The sequence below is a fragment of the Siniperca chuatsi genome, linkage group LG22 (genome assembly GCF_020085105.1).
Source record: "Siniperca chuatsi isolate FFG_IHB_CAS linkage group LG22, ASM2008510v1, whole genome shotgun sequence".
Classification (NCBI taxonomy): Eukaryota; Metazoa; Chordata; class Actinopteri; order Centrarchiformes; family Sinipercidae; genus Siniperca; species Siniperca chuatsi.
In genome coordinates, this window is record NC_058063.1 from 20,622,725 (window position 1) to 20,633,957 (window position 11,233).

Consider the following 11,233-nt stretch of genomic DNA (forward strand, 5'->3'; position numbering starts at 1 on the left):
ACCCTGCGCATTGAACAGGCCCACAGAGGCGTAATTTCCCTTTCCCCATGGGACCGAGGAAGGAAGTCCTTCCTCTGCAGAACTGGAAGGACCAGACCTCGAGAGATGGGGACAGTTGGTCTTACATGCAAGTAAATATAGTGAGTTCATATTTATATACCGTCATCCTGACTGATGCAGCAGAGATGAGAAATATAAAGGATGAGTCAGTTTCTTTATAGTGATCTTCACGATGTTAGTCCTGCTCTCGCAGAACACGACATCCAATCAGCATCTCTTATGAAAATAAACCAGCACAACTAAACTGAGTTCCGCCCTTTGTTCTGTGGGTCTTTCTCTCTCAGAAACTTCTCCCGATTCATATGATCGCAAATTCACCTCTCTTACTCACCGTGTTCCCCAGTTTCATTATTAGTCTTCTACTACAAAACATCTCTGTGCCCAAAATCAAGAACTTTGCAGTTTTGTGAAGCAGCTTTCTGCAGTGGCTGCAGGATGGAAATGCCTGGCCTTCCTCGAATGGACGAATGATGATAAGGTAATGCACAGATGACGACACTCTGCCAGTGCCCTCAGTCCACTGGGAGATTTCTAAAATGGAAGACCTGAGTGTATTATGAAGCTGGACGATGGCTATCTCACTTGGACCAGTATAAACTCCACCAGGTGGCCAGACAGCATGTTGGGACAGAGCAGACCGGTTGCAGATAATTCTTACAACTGACTGACCTTAAAAGAGTGTCGACGCAGCTTTTCAGGAACCTGAGAAAACAAAGCCTCAGTGAAGTGAGAGATGTAAAGGGGGCATAAATGTAGCAAATATGGAAGTGTTTAAAGAAATGTGAAGTGGAGTAAGTTTCTTTACTGCAGCATATGTAAAGTCACCAGCCATAAATGATCCAATACAACATTTAACAAAAAGTACAAAAGAGCTCATTTTACAAACAGAGCACATTGGCTGGCAGGAGAGCAGGGCCATTTTACAAACATTAGATGAAATAATTAATCACAAACTAAGCCAAAACCCTTTGGATTTCCTGATTACATGGGAAGTAGTGGACTCCCACAGACAAAGTAATTTCCAGCCGAGAAAAGCTTAGAGTCCAGACAGCACAATGTAACTAACATGTTCAAATGTGCAGCTCCTCATGAGATGCAGGAGCAGTAGTGAAGTCAGATGTTACTCGCCACATCTGGTGAGCCAGAGCTCATTTTCCATTCTTATGACCACATTTCTTTTTTCTTCCTTGTAAACCTGCATGGACATTTGTAGTCACGCGATGTAACAAGACTGCAGCCATGCTAACTTCCCTGTGAGGCTGTACTGATGCACAAAGTGCTGCTTGAGATTATTTCTGGCCACAAAACCATGACTGCCAAGTTTGATGGTGGCAATTAGAAGAACAAAGTCAGGGGTGTCCTAGTCCAGGGCTGCTGGTCTTCTGTCTGTTTGTCCTCTGTTAGAACAGACACTCCTGTGTATGCGTGTGCTGGTGGGGCGTGGCCTCCGTGAACCTCCAATCTGACCTACCTAAGTTCTCCATCCATCAATCAAGAATTCATGCAGCACATCCACCCGGCTGAAGGACATTTCCTTTTTGTCCCCATTGAAACCCAAGGTTAAAACCCTTTGTACAAGTGATCCTATTACAGTTTTTTCTCAATTGCTAAAACACAATTTCTGAAACCTTGCTCCATTTTCTCTGACCAAGTTTTTGCTCTTCCTCCTCCGTAAATTCTCTGCTTCTTAGTCCCAGCTCCGCGCCCTCGCCAAACCTGGTCCTCTGTCTCTGTGGTACTTTAACCTTTCTTCTCTTTGTTGGATATGAAACCTGCAACCAGTCAAAATCTACTGAGCAGTCAGTGCTGTTAATAAATGGAAAGCACAATGTTCAGGGCCACACAATTGCTCATTGCACATGTGACACAGCCTCTACAATGTGCGCTGTACTAAGGCATACTACATACTAAAGGGCAGAAATCAAAAGCAGTTAGTTGATATTAAGTTGTGTCACATCATTCAAATAGGTTCCCATCAGTTTGGAGGTTAAACCAATCAATGACATGTAAGTTCTCTATTTGTGGCTTGATTGCTGCCACTTGTGTTCACTGCAGTATGGATCGACATCGCAGATTAGAGCGCAGGAATGGCTTTAGATGAGTTTGCCGGAAAAGTCTCAGGAGACCTGCAAACCGTGTTTCACCGCAGGAAATGGTTAAGGTGCTGACAACTGACCGCAAATTCATCAGCTAAATGATGCCAGGCAACCGAGAACTTTGTTCAGCCAATGGGTTTTAGTGTTTAATCAGCTGGAGAAACTGTAATGCAGAAAAACATTGTTTCAAGTGTTTAAGTGATAAGGACCTTTGGAACGCCCCCAAGTAACACTTCATGATGATCGTAGTGATGGTGTGTGCAGCCCGTAAGACAGGCTTCCTCAGCTCAGGCAGGGAGTCGCTGGTGCCACAAGCTCCCATCCGCGCAAGCCAGCTCCATCTTTGCAAGTTCAGGGAGGCGGCGTCCTCCGCCAGATAAAGCTGGTGGATGTAGCTGCTAATGAATTCTGAAAACTGTGCAAGTGGCTCATTAATGTAACACTGAAGCATCTTCGTTACTGGAGCTGGAGATATGTTCACATTTAATCAGCTGGCCAACAGACTTATTAGAAATAAGAAAAGGCTGTTATTATTATTATTATTATTGCTGTTGTTGTTGTTTTTAATGTAATGACAAACTGAGGCTGAAAAGGTCAGAATCAGCCTGTAAACTCAAAGTGTATCATTTTGTGTGCAACTGTAGGATGTAAATCGTTGAACTCCTAAAACCCCTAGAAAACACATAGTAAGTGAGGACATGAACTTGATGTCCACAGTGCAGCTTATATGACCATCTGCGGAGTTGGCTTTTGCTTAGCCCTTTCTTCTTCCTTGGAACAGACCTTTGTTAGTTACTTCCTCTTTGACCTGAACAGCATTAGAAAATGTCCGACAGAAACTCACGCCTCACTCTGTCCTCTGCAGAGGAGTTCAGGAGCAGCTGACAGGACACAGCACTCACCTTTAGCGTGAAGTTGTTGGCATTCAATCTAATTTTTATTTATGTAGAACCACCCCAACAGAAGTTGTTTTACTGTACTTTTTCCTTATAGAGCAGGTATATTACAATCAGACTCTACTGTCATTATTTACAGAGTATCTAATAAATCCCACCACGAAAGTAAGCACTTGGCTTTACAGTGGCAAGTGGAAAACTTCCTTTAAGACAGAAACCTTGGAGCAGAACTGCAGACCAATGTGGTGGGCGCCCATCCACCGCTGCCATGTGTTAGGTTTTCAGAGAGAGAGAGAGAGAATTTGACCATAGCAGTGATAACTAAGGACATGGCTCAGGCCCAAACCTGAGCCAGCCCCAACTATAAGCTTTATCAAAGAGGAAAGTCTTAAATCTTACTCTTAAAGGTGGAAGATGGTGCTCTGCACTAACTCAACTCATTGGGATTCCGATTCCCACAGGTGAGAGGAGCTGATGCCAACTCAAGGCCCTGCCCCGCTCTCTACTTCTTGGGAGACTCCAGGAAACTGGCAAAGTGTTCCTGCATCCTGGGAGCCGCAGTGCTCTCAGTCAGGTGGAATGCTGGCATGATATATTCAAGACAATGGATGGTGCCTGACCATTAAGAGCTTTGTAGGTGAGAAGAAGGGATTTTAAACTATAGTCTGGATTTTACAGGGAGCCAGTGCAGAGAAGCTGGCTATTGGAGAAATATGATCTCTTTTCCTAGTTCTTGCTTCTGGCACACTCCTGTCGCTGGCATTCTGGATCAACTGGAGAGTCTTATGGGGACTTCTATTCAAGCAGCCGGATAATGAGAGGAATTGCACTCAGTCCGAACCTCTAAGCAACAAAATGCATGCACTAGTTTTTCGGCATCATTTTGAGACAGGATGTGCCTCCCTGAGTTTTTCCAACGTTATGTAGGTGAAAATGCAGTCCTTAATATTTACATTGTTGATCAAACTCTTTCCTCTGATCCATCTGGTGATCTGTAACCGGTAAAATCACCAGGCTGAAAGTGGCTGAATAAACAGTAACAAACACCCAGCACAGCTGCTGCTGCTGCTGCTGTCAGTCCCAGTCCACAGTAGAGACGATCATTCCTCAGTTTTTCTGTGTTTGTCTCTCAGAGCTCGGGCCGATCCCCGCTGCTGTAAAGAGACCAAACACATCTGCCGTTCATGTGAAGAAAAACATTTCAATATAAAAGTGAAACAAAATATCTACAACAGATGAAGATGTAACATATTTCCCCAGATACTACGTAGAAGGAAGTGTAAAGATTGTGGATTGTGCTAGTCCAAAATACTTTTCCTCTCAGGTTCTTATTTATCCAAAAAGCTGCTGAACTGAAGAGAAAGTTCTTGTTAATCAACTTACCAGTGACAGTGAGTCTGCATTCACTGAAGCTGCCACCATAAGTTGTCCTCACTTCACACAGGTACAGGCCCGAGTCCTCAGTCCTGAGTCTGGACACATGAAGGTCTGAGTCGCCCTCTGAGGATCGCCCCTGTCTTCAGCCACTGGACTACGCTGTCCTGCAAACTGTCCATCCTGAGACTCTGGGACCTCAACACCTCATGCAGATGATAAGCAGGACTGAGAATCTTGTGATCAGCAATCAGGCCACAGGTAGATATTAAGGAGTTTGAACTGTCAGGTTTGAGTTGTGAAATGCCCATTCCCAGTGTGATGTCCTCGTTTCTCCTGCTGCCTGATAGGGAGCTCTGTGGCTCACATTCACTACAATGCTCCTGCTGAGGAGACAGAGGGAAAGGGGGAGGACCAGACAAAGTACAACTTTAACATGTGAGCTCAAACCCATCTAGAGATGTTGATGTATTCATATCAAAGCTGGAGGCTGGTAAACAAAAAGTTCAGAGATACTCTAAAATAAAAAAAAAAAAGATGCATGATACCAACAATAAATACAACTCACAATACTTGAAGATAAAGGATCTTCCTGATTTTAATAAGAGGACTGTCTACTTTTTCTATAAAGAGTCCCGCAGATGTTTTCTTTGAGAGATTTAAGATGGAGGTCTGAATGGCTGAGAGTATTTAGTCTCTTCTCTTTCTGGATAATAACCTGCAGGTGGAAACAGACCACAGACACAGGAGAGGTCAGGGGTGATGAGCAGCCAGGATGCTGCAGGTCATCTTCTCTCCTCTGAGAGACAGACTGAGGTGAAGAGTCAGAAACACCGCGAGGTCAAAGTTCGAGTCGTCACATGTCTGGAGAGGAAACATCTACAGTCTGTCTGCAGTCATTACAATGACTCCTTTTGTATTTATTCTCCTGCTCATTACACACAGCTGACCAAACCACTTCCTGACTGGTAGCCGCCAATGCTAAGCTGCAGTCATGTGTTTCTGTCACAAGATGGCGCCAGTGCTTCAACTCTCCACCATAAGCAGGGAAACATGTAACAGCACGAGATCCAGGTTCAGAGTCTCTGAGGCATGCGGGACCTGGAGAGTTCAAGACTCAGCAAAATGCACCAGCAGCTGCCGTAGTGAAGTGTCGGCCCCGAACCATTTTTCGCGCTGCAAACAAAGTGAGTTGATATTGTCATCTCATCAGCTGCAGCAGCGAACCAGTCGGCTCATTTGAATGAACGATTAGAGCCCTCGCCACACAACATGATACATCCCAATCAGCACACACTTTACGAAAAACAGTATGCAAGATTTAAATGCCTGGCTTTCCTCAACAGGAAGTTCCTTTATGTTTCATTGTGTAAAGATGATTTTATGAGACTTACTGACAGACGACTTCATGCTGCTAAATGTCCTGTGGTTGTGACATTTTTATGGCCCAGAGAAGCTGAAGAAATTCATCCAAATATTCCAGATACACATTTAGATTCTTGTGAGGGAGACACAAAACTTTCTTGAACTCTGCAGTTTTCAAATCCTGAGGGCAGGTTTTCCAGGTCCAGATCCAGATCCAAGTAGCTCAATAAAGAACCGAACATAAAACTTTGGGCCGGTTTTGAATCGATTTTTCAATCTGTGCTCGATTTCCAAAATGAATATGTTCGTCAGTCACGTGTGAACAAACAGTAAATGCAGCTCAGCTGGAACACAAAACAACACAAACAGTAAATCATACAGAAGTTTTAGTTACTTACGTGTTTGAAGGCGAGTGAGCAGCTTTTTATGTCTGAACTTCATTATCAGTTCAACAGACGGACAGCTGATCTACATGTTCATGGTTCATTCTTCTTCTTCTTCTTCTGTTGAGTTTTATGGCGCTCAGGCGTCCCTAATTGTTCATTACCACCTGCTGGATTTTAACAGCTTCACAGTTTAAACTATTTACAGTGTCCACCTAAAGTGCTCCCCATGCCATAGTCCAGTCTCTAACCCAGACCCAAGTGTCTGAGCAGTTGCAGCTCCTTCCCTCAGTGTAACATCTGGATCCTCTTCCAGATGTGTCCACAGCATTCAGGGAACCTCCTTGCAGCGTCCAGCGCCATCTTAATCCTTTCCTGACTCCCTTTATTCCAGCAGCACAGTTTATAACCGTGCGCAAGAAATGCCAGAAATCGCTTCAAGCCCACACTGATGTTCCGCTCATCTCCATTTCCTTTCATGCTGCTTTTCCTTTGCACCATTTCACCGTTTTCTCCTCCATTCTTCTTTTAGTAGCTTCAGCGTATGACAATCCCCTTTCTGCTCTTTGATCTCATTCATTTTTACTTCTTAATTCTCTCTCTGGCTCTGTGATCCTGTATGGTGGTTTCCCTCATAGTGCAGACACTTTGCTTGCTCTTTCTCCCAGTTATCCTTCCCACACCTCCTGCCTCCTCTTCATCCCTGCAGCAACTCGTCCATATTCTCTGACAGCAGAAAAACACCTGAGAGAGGAGCCCTCACCCTGTAACACACATGATCTAGATCCACTCTCTCTGGTAACTCCTCCTCAAACGTCAAACACACTGAGCTGGGCTCTCCTCCTCCTCCTCCCTGTTTCTGAATCTTGTCAGCCTTCTCTGCCTCACACACACCTTCAGCCTCCTGACATGACTCAGCCTCCACCGTCTGCTTTATCTAATGCATGTTTTATCTGACTTTGTTACTCCTTCTTCTTCACTTCTGCTCCGAGGAGGAAGCAGTCCACACCGCTGTGATCTCTAAACGCATGAATCTTCAGGAGCTGTGTCTCTCTGACGCTTTGACAGGCAGTCAGCGAGAACCATCCCACTTCCTGTTATCCTGACAGATCTGACATCTCCGAGCTTTCCTCCTACAGACTTTCAGACCTCATGTGTCTGCGTCACAGCAACCATCCCGACAAGATATTTCTCCTCTCTTCACCGTCTGACCGGATTCACTTGAGTTACTCTTCTTCCTTTTTCTTTCCAACGTTATGGTGCGTAACACCAACCGACGTTATGGTGCGTTACCGCCACCAGCTGGACTGGAGTGTGGATCGGGACTCTCGCTATCCCTTCACTAATGATTAAATAAAGAAAATAAATCTGAGACGTGTTCTCCTCAGATACTGAAGCAACAGCAGATAACACTTCTCTCCAGAACTTGTTTAGAAAGATCTCTGTAGGATCAAACCTGGTCTTTATTTCTCTAAGCTTCAGGAGTCAGCTCTTCTCTCTCAAGTCATATTTTGACAGTAAATCACAACATGTCCCACAGTTTTTCTTGGTCCCAGAATGAACATCTTCCTGTGTGATGCTTTCCTATTTTACATAATGTGCAGTTTAACCCTGTGTGGCCCAACCCGGAGCCTGGATATTACAGTTTCCTCTTCACACCGGCTTCCTTTGACTGTTGTAAAGCCACCTTCCTGTTCTCTCTTCTTCTCGCTAAGCTTCAACTTCTCCCTTAACCTGTGGTTTCCTATTTCTCTTTACTAAGGGCTACTGCGATGTCAGTGTGTGTTTTTTGTGGCTTCCTTTGCAGCCTCCTGTCTGCTCTTTCATTTCCTTGAGCTTCAGGTATGTGCAGGGATCCACAGTAATGTCACATTTGCTGCCCGCCTCTGCCTGCCTCTCTACCACTCTGCCCTTCAGCCTCTCTTTCTACACTGAACCTCCTCATCCCATCAGCCATCGTCTAAAGGTGACTCCTTCCAGTTATACGTCTCAATATTTATTCGACATAGACTGTTTCATGGGTATGCAAGCTTAGCATAGAGTCATGTGTGTCATGGTGTTAGCCTAGAACCAGATATCTTCTTCTGTCTTACCATTACCTGATTCTTTCTGGACTTCTGGCTTGGATTTAGTAGTATTCTATAGTTATTCCATATTTTCTGCCATGATGCCATTGTCCCCTGATGTATTAGTGATTTTTAGCTACAGATCTCCCAAAATAAATTTCTAAAATGTCATTTATCATTTTTGTTTTGTGATGCATCTTTTAGCAAGTTCATCATCTGCAGCCTCACTTCCTCTGTTCAATGAAACAGTCTCAGCAAATGGACGCCTGTTCCTGGTTGCTGCAGATCCAGTAGGCTCACTTTATCAAACCCCTTTCGATTAGCAGATCCTTCCGGACTGTTTCTCCTGACTGTGTGCTTTCTGTCTGCACCTTGTGAGAAACCTTAAAACATGCACCACCACGCTTTGTGGTTTAACTCCATACCCCCTGAAGGCTTCTACAGCGTGTCCTGGGAACCTGTTTCTGGAGTTTCTCTGATCAGATCCTCGGTCAGATTCTGGGATGTCGCTTATGCCCGGCCCCTGCATAATGCGTTATCTGAGTGTTTTGATCCATCTGTAAAAATATTAAGATAATTATGGTAACTTTTCTTCACATACTCTTGAACCCTTCTTTTAGTCTTCTTATTCCATCTCTACTTCCACTCCTCTCCTCTTTTCTAATGTTTGCAGATTTACTTTGGAGTTGTGGGAAATATCCGTAGAGAAGCTCTTCTGCTGGGATAACTGCTGGACTGTGTTGCTTATAAAGTATCTCATTGTGCTGTTTCACTCTTTCTTATTAATGTCCCAGCCAAACCTTTACCAGAAAATGTTGTGTATTCCCAAAGTTGTTGCTATAGTTACCTGCTGGTATGTCTGATGTGCTGCCACACTTTGCTCTGGTGGGAAGTGAAAGTGAAGCAGCATTTGGGCAATCAGAGGTAAACAAAAAAAAGATGTAAACTGCTTTCTTGTCACTTGTGTGTGTGTGTGTGTACACCCTGCCACGTCATCCTAAAACGGTCTGTGTAATCACACCTGCTCCGCCCCTCCTGGGAGAGGAAAGCTCACTGTGCAAATCCACACTGTTAAAGTAAAGCAGTCCTGGCTCGTTGAACTGATATTGAAGTTCAGATATAAAGCCGCTCACTCGTTCTCTGCTCACGTAAGTGGGCAACTGAAGCTTCTGGTATGACGTGCTGTTTGTATTTACATTTTGCGTTCAGTTGAGCTGCATTTATCGTTTGTTCACACGTATTTGACCAGACAGATTTTAATTTAGAAATCGACCGCAGATTGAAAATCGATTCAAACCAACCAAAAGTTTTATGTTCAGTTCTTTGTTAGCAAACTACTTGGATCTGGACCTGAAGAAACCTGCTCCAGGATTGAAACTGCAGAGTTCAGAGTTTTGTGTCTCCCCGCCAGAGAATCTAAATGCGTATCTGGAATATTTGGATGAATTTCTTCCAGCCTCTCTAGGCCATAAAAATGTCACCAACCACAGGACCTTGTTGCAGCATAGTCGTCTAAGTCAATGCAGTCTCCATGAAATCTATCTTTACAATGAAACATAAAGAAACTTCTCCTAGTTAGAGGAAAGCTGAGCATTTCCATCCTGCAGCCGCTGCAGCAGCTGGTTTGTATCTGCAAGCCTGTTGATAAGGGTGACTCACACCGTGTATTTCTATGAGTGACTAAGATTAAATTCAGGTTTGTTTACTGATTACATTCTGTTCCTTTACATTCCAGAGCTGCTTATATTCCAGATTTACAGATGCAGCATGTTTGGTTGAGCTGCAGAGATCGCAATGTGTTTATGTCCTGGGGCAAATTCAAAGCCAGAGTAAAGAGAGCAAACTTCTTGGAATAAAAGGGCCTGTCCATTACTGCAGTTAAGATCTGCGATTGAGGAAATTCACCATGCCGTTTGAATTTGCAGGCTGTTGCGAAACTTGACAAAGACTCAGGGAGAAGTTGACGTGTCTATTCCTATCCATAACCCTCCCACCGTTCACGCCCCTTCATGAGTTAGGAGCCCAGGAAGTATAAACTGAATAGCAAGTCTGACATTATATCAGACAATACTTGATCAAATAAATTTGTATTTTGTAATATACATGCATCATTCTTTCCTTCCAAATAAACAGAGACCCCAGTACACAGCCAACTTTAAACATTTCTTCTTATTGGGGGAAATGCTCCTGCGCAAGAAACCCTGCACATAACTGCAGCAGTGACTGCAAGAGAGAAGCTTTTGATGGGGAGTTCTTCGAGTAGATTCCCTGCAGTTGCTTGCTTCACTTTCCTCCTCCTCAGTCTGGCCCCATCTGTGAGACCCCCATACTTCTGCACACTGAGTGCGTTTGTTCCAGCCTGTGTGAAGCTGGAATGCTCTTTGTTTACATTTTGGATGGTGGAAGTTGAAACACTAGCGCCATCTTGTGACAGAAACACATGACTGCAGCTTAGCACAGGCAGCTACCAGTCAGGAAGTGCCTCTGGTCAGCTGTGTGCTTGATGAGCAGGAGAATAAATAGCAAAGGAGTGTTGTAATGACTGCAGACAGACTGTGGAATGTTTCCCTCTCAGACATGTGACGGCTGAATCTTGGACCTCATTGTGTTTTCTGACTCTTCACCTCTGTCTCCTCTCTGAGAGAAGATGACCTGCAGCATCCTGCTCATCACCTGACCTCCTGCTGCGTCTGTGGTTCGTTTCCCACCTGCAGGTTATTATCCAGAAGAGAAAAGACTAAATACTCTTTCCAACCTTCAGACCTCCATCTTTAAATCTGTCGGTAGAAAACATCACTGCAGGACTCTTTAGAAAGTAGACAGTTAATAAAATAAATCAATCAATTAATAAATCAGGAGGCTCCTTTATCTTAAGTGTTGCTTGAGTTGTATTTATTGTTGGTATCAGCCTACCAGCTTTTTACTGTAGTATCTCTGAACTTTGTTTCAGTACTCCCAGCTTTGATGAATACATCAACGCCCTCTAGATGGAG